The 12,516-nt window shown below is 42.9% G+C and overlaps 1 protein-coding gene across 3 annotated transcripts in view; it reads left to right on the top strand.

Annotated features, from left to right (window-relative positions):
- n4bp3 (NEDD4 binding protein 3) overlaps positions 1-12,516 on the top strand; it is a 26,632-nt gene that overhangs the window by 6,534 nt on the left and 7,582 nt on the right. The window contains exon 1 of one of the 3 annotated variants that reach the window (XM_005927959.3): positions 7-1,599. The exons of the other annotated variants lie outside the window; for them this stretch is intronic. The gene's annotated coding sequence lies outside the window, so the exon portion shown is untranslated. Of the gene's footprint in view, positions 1-6; positions 1,600-12,516 lie in introns of those variants that run through there. 3 annotated transcript variants of the gene reach the window in all.

Below are 12,516 nucleotides of genomic sequence, written 5' to 3' on the forward strand. Positions count from 1 at the left end.
ACTTGTGACTCTTCAGTTTTTAAAGTTGCGTTATCTAATCGCATTAACGTCTCCCGATCCTTACAGACAGAGTTGCAAAATTTGTTTACAAGAGCTAACTCCTGTGTGGCAGACACAGTAAGCTCCGGTCTAAAACAGGATAATGGTATTTCTCAAGAACCAGACAGCCAGCATACCTCCCATAGCACTTTCCAGTGATGACATTGTCCAGAAGAGATAAGCCAGAGGAAATGAGTCTAGCTGACAATGACTTTGTTGTTTAGTTGATTGGTCATACAGGTACAGTAACTGTAAGCAGGCTCTGACACGTTCCTATCTTCTCTTCTTTGTCTCCTCTCCTTCTGCAATGCTTGCTGCCAATCACATGGATGCACTGCCTTCATTTTTTAGGATCCTCCGTCTCTTACTTTGTTTTTCTTTCTTTTCTTTTTCTTCTTTTTGGTTGAACTTCTCTATCAGCCAGCTGGGAGTGACTGCCTTTGAAATCTGAGGCCCTCTGGGGGCCCACACATACAGTAATGACAGGGGTACTGGAGCACCTGCTCAGGTTTTAGGCTGGGCTGTCCAGCTTTGATGGGGTTAGCCCCTCTTTTCATTTTTCTGCTGATTTTCTTCAGATTACTCTCAGCAGGCCAAGGGGCACCATAAAACATCATACTCCACTGGAATGCCTTTAATAGTTTGCCAGTCTCAACATAGTGCATCCTTGGCTGGCAAGGTGCTTTTATGAGCTGAGATTCTTGTGTGCCCACCCGTTGGTCCGGATACCCACCTCAGCTCATTGGCCCACATCGGATGGTGAGGACAGAAGAAAGGAGCCACTCTCTCCTGGTTACAGAGCAGAGAACAATGTCTTCTCTCTTCTTCCTTCTCAGATCCCAGCATCTTTAGTTTGAGATGTGTAACTTGATATGGTGTCGAACCCGTCCAGTGACTTAGCCTCTCAGGAAGGGAGACGTACACTCAGACTCTTGTCCAGACAGTCCACTCAGACTCATCCCCCTCCGCATGCCCTCATTTTCCACTTCTTCCTCATTCCCATCTTCCTCTTATTTTCTTTTCATACATTCATCCTTCTTTCCCCATTTATGCTGTCTGCTTTGTAACCTAAGTCAAATCCCTCCTGATTGTCTTATTATCCTCAAGCAAACAGACGCACTGCGTTGCCGTTGTCCAGTGAAGCTGGGAGTTTTATTTAAGGTCTGCATTGAAGGCTTCAAAGCGTTTTCACATGCGGGGGCTTTTGTTTCTGGAACTGGAAGAACCAGTCTGACCACACTGGCCTTTGAGAGGGCTCACAGTGCACAAAGAAGTGAGCAGGAGGGAAGGGTGTAGTGTAACTAGGAACGTACAGAGCTCGCTTAGCTTAGTCCAAAATGTTGATATGGGACCAAACCATCTGTTTAGACCAGTGTAAAGTCTTCCTGCAGGTCAGTGGCTGAAGCCGTTTCCTCTTTATCCACGCACCTCCCAGCTGCCATCGCAGGCTGGGAAACACGAGTCATGTGATGTCATCATCAGTAGCGAGGGTGACAGAGAGAAACAGGGCGTGCATGGGATCAGGAGCAGAGAAGTGAAGTTTCAGGTGGACAAACACAGGTAAACAAGTGTTTTTTCCTTCTACATTTCCTACTATTTAAAGACACTTTTAGTGTAAAAAAGTTAACTTTGCCTCTCTGTTCACCTCATGTCTGCTTATGATTTGGGTTTAGATTTGTTTACAATGTTCCTTTTATAAAAGTGAAAGTACCTCAATTCTGGTTTCAGCTCAAAGATCCGTGTATCTACTAGCATTTAATACGCAGCCCCGATTTCTCCAGGGAAAACTTGACTAATTTGCATGCCAGTAACCTTAAAATGCTCTCTAATGCACTGAGATTTAAGGCAGCGCTGTCAAAGAGCAGCCTAAGCTGCAGAGAGAAGAGGGAAGCATCCTGATTGTTAATCACTTTGCCCACGAGGAATTCTTGTTTGCAGTGAAGCTGATTTGGAATTAGCTAACTTTATAACTGAATCTTTTCCCTACGGGGATGTGATGTCACTCGGAGCAGCAGAATCAGCCTTCCAGCTTGGAAGTGATGTGCTAATTAACGGTTAATTATTGAATGGTCCAGAATGAAGCCGTACGGTTCTCAAATAATAATAAACGGGGGTACTTGCCTTCCAGCGGGCGTTGCATCGAGAGCTCATTAATAATATCACGCTTTCTTTTTCTGTTATATCTGAATTATCTCTGGTCTGATGGTCTATTTGTGTCTCTGGAATTCCCCCTGAGGTCTATTCATGAATTCTGTACCCAGGCTGAGCAATTAGATTTAATTTAACTGACTGTGTTCTCCAGTCAATTAAATTAAATCTAATTGTTTTTGAGATTTTTTTATTTTTGCAACAGCAATCAAAACAAAACAACCTCATCTAGGTGATATTTTGCATATCATAGTTTTTCTTGCGGCTTTTGTTGTTAGTGTAAACTCTCTACAGTAAACTTATGACCTCATTTGGCTGAATAAGGGGTTTTCCAGTAGCACTCAATTCATTTACAGGGAAACTTCAGCCAGGAAGGGGGGGGGACACTGATCTTCTGACTGGGCATCGGCCTTCGTCAGCATCAGTGTTTACTACCCGACATCATCCCTCTTCAGTTCTCTCTCTCTCTGGTGCAAATGAGATCAGAAGGATTTGCTGGGATGTGATCGGCAGAGCAGTTTCACCTGCACACGGGTCACTCCACGTGTGCCTGTTAGCTTCTGAGTCCAAACCAATTTTTAGCTGCGGTGCATCCGTTTTCCCGTGTTGATTGTGCCGAGTGTGTGGCCTAACATCCAGGGCGTCCTGATGGATGCTTGCACACTCACTGCAGCTGTTAAGTGGAATTGGTTCAGGTGTAGGTCGATGTGGGAACCACTCAATTTCCATCGATGTAATCACAGAACGGTGACTCCTGCGTGAACCGCTCCAGGAAACAAAGAAGCCACAGTGAGTCTCTGCTCACCCCTCCTTACTGTAAAGAATTTAATAAAAAGCCTTTATCAGCTCAGTTTAACATTATGTTACCTGCAGCCTATGATTATGTGGCTGAATAATCGGTCACTGAGTTGTTGTTGTTGGGCTGCCGTTACCAGGTTCTCATGGGAATAAAGTTACTTTTGATAACAGATTAAAAATGTCCCAAAGCCCTCAAAGTCCTCCAGCAGGGGAAACGGACAACATCAGCCACATCAGAGCTCCACGTGTTAAGTAACGGCATGGCACATTTAATCATTACCCAGTGAGAAATGTAAGGAATGTGGGTTTGTTTCCTCACACCGCTCTCGGTGGACTTATGCTCTGCGCTGAACATGGCTCTGCTGATAGCAGCAGTTGGCAAACACTATACAGGCTTTACCTGTTATCCACAGAAACCAAGCAGAACTTGAACTGGATTCAGAATCAAGTGTAATAAATATCATGCCGTTGTTACAAATGCCAGCGAAGGTGAGTAAAGAAATATTTTAGCATGTTGCTGGTTTTATAGCTGTTGATTTTCTTTTTAAAATACGGAAAATACAGAAAAAAAATCTATATTTTCCTTTTACAGAATGCCGGACATGCATTTTCTCAGCATGTCAGGCATCATAAACTGCATATTAATACAAAATTATCACGCAGATTAGATTTAAGTATGAAAGTAAGAAAATTATAATCCAGCGCCAAATTGTGTCATTCTTGGTTAGTTGAAATTGCACAAGCTAAAGAGTAAAAGATGCGAAATGCTGACCAGCTCATGAGCAGCAAACCTTATATTTAGAAGGCAAAAAGTGAGAAATGAACCATGAAAATCACCATAATAAGTTTATCTTGATAGATAAAATGAAAAAACAGCATAACGATGGCACGTGTCATCAGGAGCTTGCTCGGTGAGGCACTGTTGGATCGTTGGGTTTCCCTTTATAAAGTCAGATATCTTTGAGGTTATTGTTCAGTACAAATGAAACTGCACTGAATTGAACAGCTTCAGTTCTTCGTGGCTTTTATTCTCTATTCCTCTAAAGCGCTGCTGTAGGGTGGGAGCAGCATTCTCCCCCATATTTCTGCACTCTGTGTTTTGATGATGGCGGTGGAGAGCGCTGACTAACACATCCAACACGTCCAAATTCTCCCATAAAATGTTCAGTTTGGTGTAAATCTGGACTGTAAAAGTCAAAAGCATATTATTAGAACAAAGAGCAACTCTCTTCTCTGTATTGATTTGAAGTGACCTGCCTCCTACCAACAAAGAAGAGCTGCTGCTGGATCCTATCACTGAAGGGGTCAAGGATTCAGTTTTTCCTCCGTAGTGCATCGCCTAAAAAAGGCTTTCTCTGCATATTGTTGGTTTCAGAAAAATAAGATTTCTCTCTCTGTTTTTTTTGTCCTTTTTTTGTTTTTACACCATTTCAAAAAACAATTCTCTAGTAAATCTTAGCATTTTTAATGAGTTCGGCTACCAAAAAAATAGCAGCGCTCTTTAGTGTGCTACATTCTTTATTTTCATATCCTCCACGTGTGTCATTTTCATATTTAAGACCTTAGCTAAAAAGTCGCTTTAAAAACAACACCTACAATCAGCAAAATTTCTTGGCAACTCTTTGATTCCTGATTAGCGTCAAATTCTTTTCCCATCATAGAGTTGTCAGTAAACTCCGGACTTCTGATTGCTAAACCTGATACTGCTGTAATTGCAAACTATGATGCATTTCACGTGGGAGAAGAAATCCCGACTGTTGTAGCAACAAGTACTGTAATAGGAAGGGCTTATGGAACAATACGTTGTTTAGTTTGTTCAGAGATTAAGGCCTTCATCTCGGCTCCCACGCTACTATCTAACTCATCGTCTCTTGTGGCTGAAGAGCAGTTTTTGTTTTGAATAGTGGATCCACATGTTTTTCTAAAGCTTCGTTTAAAGCGTCTTGTGGAACTAGTCGTGTCGTCCTGTATCATTTCTATTTTTTATTAGATGCAAGCCAAAGCCTGAGTCTGAATTTGTACAGTTATATTTGTGAACATATGGAAATGCTAACAATTTGGCACCATCAGAAATCCAATAGGAACGTGTAAGTTATGGGAAAAAGATGGAATAGCAACAGCCCCATCCTGTATGTCATACAGCTTATATCATCATCAGCTATTTACATTGATTGTTATACATTTCTTTTATGTTGTTTGCGAGCCTTGATCTACCTGTAAGTCATAATCATACTCATTTGAGCAGTGTTTAAAAATGACACGTTTACACAGACACTAAAAGAGGAAACAACTTTGAACACGTTAACCTTCCCATTAATATCAATAAAATCAACTGATTGTAAGGATAAAAATAAAGATGGAAATGACCACAAACGCAAAACAATACTTTAACCCTTTAAAGCCTGAACTATGAAATAATTTAAAAAATTTTTTTTTTACACATAATTAATAATTTTTTTTGAAATAATTAAATATTCCATCCATCCTCTTTAGATTGTCCTCATCAGGGTCACAGAGGGGCTGGATGTTGATGATCTGGTGCGACATGCAGTTGCTCTGTGGGATGGATAAGCATGCTTTGTGGAAGTGTGATCTGTAAAGGAGTGAAAGGGGCAACCTAAAACAACAGTGAGGTCAGCTGCTCCACACAGCTGTGTATCTACACCTCAGCAGAACAAATCCACACAATCATAACTTCCCTAATCCTAAAACACCTATAAATATTTTTTTTGTCCTCATAAGGGAGACGCAGATTCATACTGTGATCGTGTAAACATATGTGGGTCCCCGAAACATGAGTCATATCAGGACTAGACGAACGTAGACAAACCCACATGTAGAGGTTGAACTTATAACCTCACAGATGGAGCAACGCAGGCATTTGTCCAAACAAACTTGTGCAATTCTTTTCACACTGCAAATTGATCATATTTTAACAAAACCTGCTCTTATTACTGAGTCACAGTTACATAAAAACCACAGAAGGGATGTTGGTGCATAAATTCCCCCCATAAATAACACAAATAATACCCATGGCGCTGCGAGAGCAGGTGCCTGCGAGGGCTCTCCCTTGTGCTGTTTTGCCAAATCAAACTGATTTATGTAACATCAGTCAGCTACAGATCAATATGGTGCAGCCGGTCAATCCAGATAACACCAACATGGCTGCTGTGGTCATTGGATTCTTTGCAGAAATACTGCGAAGTCAACAGAGGCATTATAGCCAAAGCACACTGTGCAGGCCTACGTCGATAGGCAAACTGATGCAAAGTGAGGAAACCCACATCAGCCTGAGAGGAAGTCATCACCTGATTTACTGAAAGGCAGATGCAGCCAGTCAGATCACAAACGTTAGACTTCTGTATCGAGCTGAAGCTCTCTTAAGAGTAATCCTGCAGGTTTTTTTAAAAAAAAAAACCCTGCTGAACTTTGAGTCTCACGTAAGTTTCGTGGTTTTCTTTTCTGGGTCAGTAATTGTTGATCCAGCTGTGGAAATTATTAGTTAGAGGTCTCATCTACTCAGGGATCAGAGCGATTAAGTTGCCAGCTCACATCCACTGACAACATCAATTTTGAGAGTAAAAGGAAAACAAGATGAATGATATGCATGTCAGGATTTTGTAATAAATATATGTGACATGCCACATGCAGCTGATACTGGTACTGGTCGTATTGGTGCTCAGTGGCTTCTGTTTTTATGTGAAGAGCATTTTTCTACCATATTAGTTTCTCTTCACTGGCTAAATTGAATCTAAAAGAGGTATTGAGACCTTGAGGTATTTCAAGTAAAGCACTGCACCACATGAAAGTACATAAAAGATGTGGTGTTGAAACTTACAAATCCACTCTTTCGCACACTATGTGTTTCAACCATTACCAAAGAACAGCTGCAGAAAGCGCTTTAAAATCAGATGATTCTTTTGGATGAACCCTCTACAAGTGACTGCCTGAAATCTGGAACCCACAGGCGTCACCCATTGTTCCGTTTCCTCCCTTGAGATGCTCTGCCAGGCCTTTACAGCAGCCACCTTCAGTTGCTGCTTGTTTGTGGGTCTCTCAGCCTTCAATTTTGTGTGTAATAACTGAAAAGCATGCTCTTCTGAGCTGAGATCAGGTGACAGACTTGTCCATTGATAATGTCAGATTGCTTTGCCTTGAGTCTTGCAACATTTGTCTGAATCTGAGCAGAGCGTATGGCCCTGTGCACTTCAGTCAGCAGTGACATCACCAATAAACACCAGTGACCAGGGTCCACAGGCAGACATGTGTGCACATGCAGTAACATTTATCCTGCCACATTTGACAGATAACACCATGTGTTTTGGTTTCATCTGTTCAAATACTTTTTTTAAGCAGGTTCTTTCAGGTTATTTCTGGCAAAGTCTTATCTGGTCCTCTCACTCTTGAGTGTAAGCAGTGGTTTGCGCCTCGTCTAAACCTTCTCTGTCTCTTGATTGTAGACTTTGACAATGATACACTTTAGTTGTCTCCTGTGGTCGTCCAGGTCTTTTGGTGTTGCTGAGCAGGCCAGTGCATTCCTACCTTTTAAGAATGCATCAGACTGTTGATTTGGTTATTCCTAGTGTTCCTAGTGTTATTTTGCTTCTCCAGCCTAACAATGGCCTCCATCACTCGCACTGTCTGAGGCTGAAATGCAACAGTGAAAGACCTAAACTGCAAATTCAACACTCGGAATCAGCTTTAGATATGCTGCTGCTTGTGAAATAATAAGGCAACAGGCCTCACTTTGCCATAAAACCGCTTATCAGTCAGTTGTCCATTAATTTTTAGTCTGAAAATTGGCAACTGTGTATACAAGTGGCTTTAATTCCTAGACAGTCAATGCAAAACTGTTGCTAAAGCCTTTGATTTACGACTAAAAGTCTTCACTTCAATCACATATTGATTGACTTCAAAACTGCTGCGGTGGCAAAATTATAAACTTGTGGGGCGTTTTTTTCCAACAAATTTGGGATCTAAGCGCATGGTGGAAACTTGCCATCACACAGTACGCCAGTCCTAAATCATACCCTACGTAATCATTCATTTTCCTCTAAATGAAACTATAATTTACAAAATGGATATCATGCTGTAACCAGTGATTAAGACCATAAGCTCAGTAGGAAAGTGTTTGCCGAGGTCATAAATCAAGCGAGATTCTAACAATTTCTTTCTTGTAGGTTTCTATACAGTCAAACTTCAATTTTAAGGCAGAGGAGCCTCCTTTTAAAACACAGGTGCTAATAGACACATTGGCTTTGCAGCTTTTCAGACCCCATAGGTACAGTTTATGAATTAAAATCAAACAATAGCCACTGATATCATTAAAAATAATTCCCATCTCGCCACTGCGGGTGGTCTGTCCTTCAAGCTCGGGTCCTCTATCAGAGGCCTGTGAGCTTGAGAGTCCTGCACAGTATCTTAGCTGTTCCTAGGACTGCACTCTTCTGAACAGACATCTCGAATGTTGTTCCTGGGATCTGCTGGAGCCACTCGTCTAGCCTGGGAGCCACCGCACCTAGTGCTCCGATTACCACTAGGACCACTGTTATCTTCACTTTCCACATCTTCTTAAGCTCTTCTCTGAGCCCTTGGTACTTCTCCAGCTTCTCCTGTTCCTTCTTCCTGATGTTGCTGTCATTCGGTATCACTACGTCTACCACCACGGCCGTCTACCACCACTATGTCTGGTTGGTTAGCCACCACCATTTTGTCCGTCTGTATCTGGAAGTCCCACAGGATCTTAGCTCGGTCATTCTCCACCACCATAGGGGGCGTCTCCCATTTTGACCTGGGGACTTCCAGGCCATGCTCGGCACAGATGTTTCTGTACACTATGCTGGCCACTTGGTTATGGCGTTCAATGTATGCCCTGCCTGCTAGCATCTTGCAGTCTGCTATTATATGCTGAATTGTTTCAGGGGCATCTTTACACAGCCTGCACCTGGGGTCTTACCTGGTGTGATAGACCCCAGCCTCTATGGATCTTGTGCTCAGAGCTTGTTCCTGTGCTGCCATGATTAGTGCTGTCTGTGCTGTCTTTCAGTCCAGCTTTGTCCAGCCACTGGTAGGACTTCTGGATGTTAGCCACTTCCCATCCTTCCATGATGGTTCCTCTCCTTCCTCCTCTTTCTCTGGTTTTTGCTGCCTGAGGTATTCACTGAGCACGTGGTCGGTTGAGGTTATCTTCCTGATGTATTCGTGGATCTTTGTTGTCTCATCCTAGACTGTGGTACTGACACTCACCAGTCCCCGGCCTCCTTCCTTCCGCTTAGCGTATAATGAACGAACATGTGCAGTAATAGTAGGGTTTACAGACGAGGGTTCCTAAAATCCATCGGCACTTGCTTCGTGGAAATTGCAGAATGAAATGTCTGTGTCTGCTCTCAGCTAACTGCTCAGTAGCATGTATCTATAGCCATGACAAAATATGACCTTTAACCTCTGTTAACCTCTGGCGTATTCATCATGAATAGGGGCAGTGTGAAACCAAACACTGGGCAGTGCCACGTCCAATCATCAGGCAAATTATAGCCCATGTTTCACAGACAGACCAGTTGTCATCGTGGGTTTCGTGACATGAAGTTTAACCTTTCATGCGACACCCTCCCTGTCCCTCAGTTAGAAAACAGACAAGAATCACCCAGAAGCACTTGTGCTTGAGGCGGCATTTCCAGTTACATCTGTTTGGACTTCACAGATGCTAAATGACATAAAAGCTACCATCGGAGACGCAGAAGAAATAACATTTAATGAGCCTGCTCTTTAGTGTCTAGTTTCTTCTGAATGGCCTCTGTGCCTGTGGAGAGGAACTACATCCCCCGTCTGTAATGAATAACCTGCTAACAATTAGAGACTGCTGCGTAGCACTCCTGTGCTGTCATGCCCCAAAGCCAGAGAGACACTCTCACACTCACTCATTACAGGCTAGCATGTAACAGTCAATCACAGAGCGGAGCTCTTCTTTGCTTCACGTGTAGTATAAGGTACCTTCCCTATCGGCCTCAGGCACAGCTTACCACACTGCTGCTGCTCCTGCTGCTGACACATTTAGACTCTCAAAGCACGCTCATATAAAACGAGGCTCACATTCACTTACATCAGTTCCATCTTAAACTCTGTTTTTAACGTAGGACGTTAATAATTACTGTATATTACGTTTTTAAACAATTTATAATTAAGTGAATAACTAACACAAGAATAGAGCTTGTGCTGGAAATTCACCCAGGACTCTGTTACATCTGGTGTGCGCTGCCTGCCGAAGGGCACCGTAGGACAAAGTGCACCTCTTGATTTTTGTAACGATGACATTGCTGGCCATATGCAAAGTGACCAGTGTGGTGGGTATATCAAGGGATATCCTTAAGTAAACGCCGTGACTCATTAGCTTGAAAAATCACCGTTAGCAGCATTAACTTGAAGTAATCGTTTAATGTGTGACTTTATCAGTCTCTCACTCTTCTTTCGGATGTTGTTTCAGTTTATTATCATGTGCAGGGATTTATTTTTGCACTGCTCTCTGGAGGTCCTACCACAGCATTTCAGGCAGGTTGAACACTGGACTTTTGGCTGGGCCTTTGCGACACTCTCTTTTTCAGTCATTCTGTTGTAGATCTGCTGCCATGCCTGGATCGCTATCCTGTACCATGACCCAATTTTAGTCAAGCTTCAGACAGATGGCCTCATATCTGACTTCAGAATGCTTTGGTATACAGAGGCATTCATGGTCAGTTCAACAACTGCAAAACGAGCCCAAATAATCACATCTCCACCACCGTGCTCAGCAGCTCCTATAAGGTGTTTGCACTGTGCATTATGACTACCACAGGATGCTGTCACGGCCTTATTTTTTGATGGGAAGTGTCCCTCAGGACAGGCTGTCAGAGTAGGTGTTAAATATAGTTGCAGAATTCTCTGTAGAATAAAAGAATTCGGCCTAATGGTAGCAGCTGCATTTTCCACAACTGACAGAAAATCTAGCGAGTGCAGCTTTGATAGAGCTTATATAATGAAACAGAGAGTGCGTGCTGTGTGGGAGTTTTAGATGTAACCTGTAAAACTTACCCCACAAATGTAAACAAACTTTGATGGTGAGCAGGGGAGCGAGAGAGTGAGTGTCGAGGGAAGAGGGCAGAGGATCTGCGAGTTGTGCACATGCCTTTCTTTCTTTTCTTTTTTTTTCGGGAGTGCGCTGAGTGACCGGCGCACACACAAGTGTGAGTGAATGTCCGTGGGAGTGAGCCTTTAGTGCATCAAACACTGACGAGCCCGAGCTTGTGTTCTGCTAAGCATCTTTGGAATTTGGCTGCACCGCGATTCTCTCCTCTGTCGGAGACCCGTTGTAAGGGTTTGAAATGTTCCCTCTTCAAACTCGAGCATTTCATTGAAAAGCATACAGGAGGTCTGATTACAAGATCTCAGGAGGGATCGTCCTTGAAGTGCTCTTCTTCAAGGCGTGTTTTGTTTTCTTTGTGACTGCAGTAAAGTGGTAAGGGTATGGTTTTCTAGAGGACACGGAGAAAGGCGCATGCAGGGGTTTTTTTTTGTTTAGCAAGATGTGTGAAGTATGTGTTTCCTGACAAATATTTTCTAATTTTGGAAATTGCAATTATGGTGTTGTTTGAAGACAGGACGTGATGGTCAGCTCTGTACAACAAAGTTGACAAGTGGTGCTAGCAAAACATAGCCCCTGTGCATCTCTTGCAAAGAAACACATCAGAAGAATGTGTGTGCATGTGAAAGTGTAAAGCATAAGAAGCATGTTATCTTCACAAGGCTTGAATTAAAAAAAGGTTTTAAAAAAAAGCTGATCGCTGCTTTAAAGGAAGCATAAATCAAGAGCAGACTACTTTGAATCGGACTATAACTGTTCAAGGCTGGTTGAAGGTGCTGCTTTGATGTGCACGCACGCACGTGTGCGATTTAAGGGGGAGTGTTGCATTTCAGGGCCCCTTTGGCTAGTCAGGGCTGGGCTGTAAATCTGGCCTTGTCTCCCAGTTTTCTCGGGCCCATAAACTAGAAAGCAATTATGGAAAACAACTGGATGCAAGATTTCTTCCGTCCTTCAAGACTTGTGGTTGCCTGCTGAAAGGATTTTTATCCTCTTATCTACCCAAAAGGAATAGCATTGCCTCGCCCACCCCCTCACCCGGAGCTCGGCTTCCCATCAAGAATCGATTGGGCTCTCGTATATTTGGTAGATAGAAGGCACGTGCCGAGTAAAGTAGTCGGGCTAAAAATACTGAGTCAGACCTTGACCAGTGCCCATTAGGTTTGGCACACTCATGATTTATTCATTTGGTGTCAAACACACACACTCATTTAGGCTGACTCACATAGTGCATGTCACTCTCTGACCCAGGTCTCAGATGGACAGCAGCAGAGAAGCAGACTTGTTAACAAAGCGTCTGATATTCATTATCAGTGATTATCGGGTGTCTTTCCTCAGCCTGAGCTCAGCATGTTATATCGGCTTATTAGGAAGCGGATGTTTTAGTGGAAATTTTGTTTTGTTTTTTAACTTTTCGGGGG

The sequence above is a fragment of the Haplochromis burtoni genome, unplaced genomic scaffold, assembly GCF_018398535.1.
Source record: "Haplochromis burtoni strain Fernald_Lab_line unplaced genomic scaffold, NCSU_Asbu1 Contig_10, whole genome shotgun sequence".
In the NCBI taxonomy this organism is placed as follows: domain Eukaryota; kingdom Metazoa; phylum Chordata; class Actinopteri; order Cichliformes; family Cichlidae; genus Haplochromis; species Haplochromis burtoni.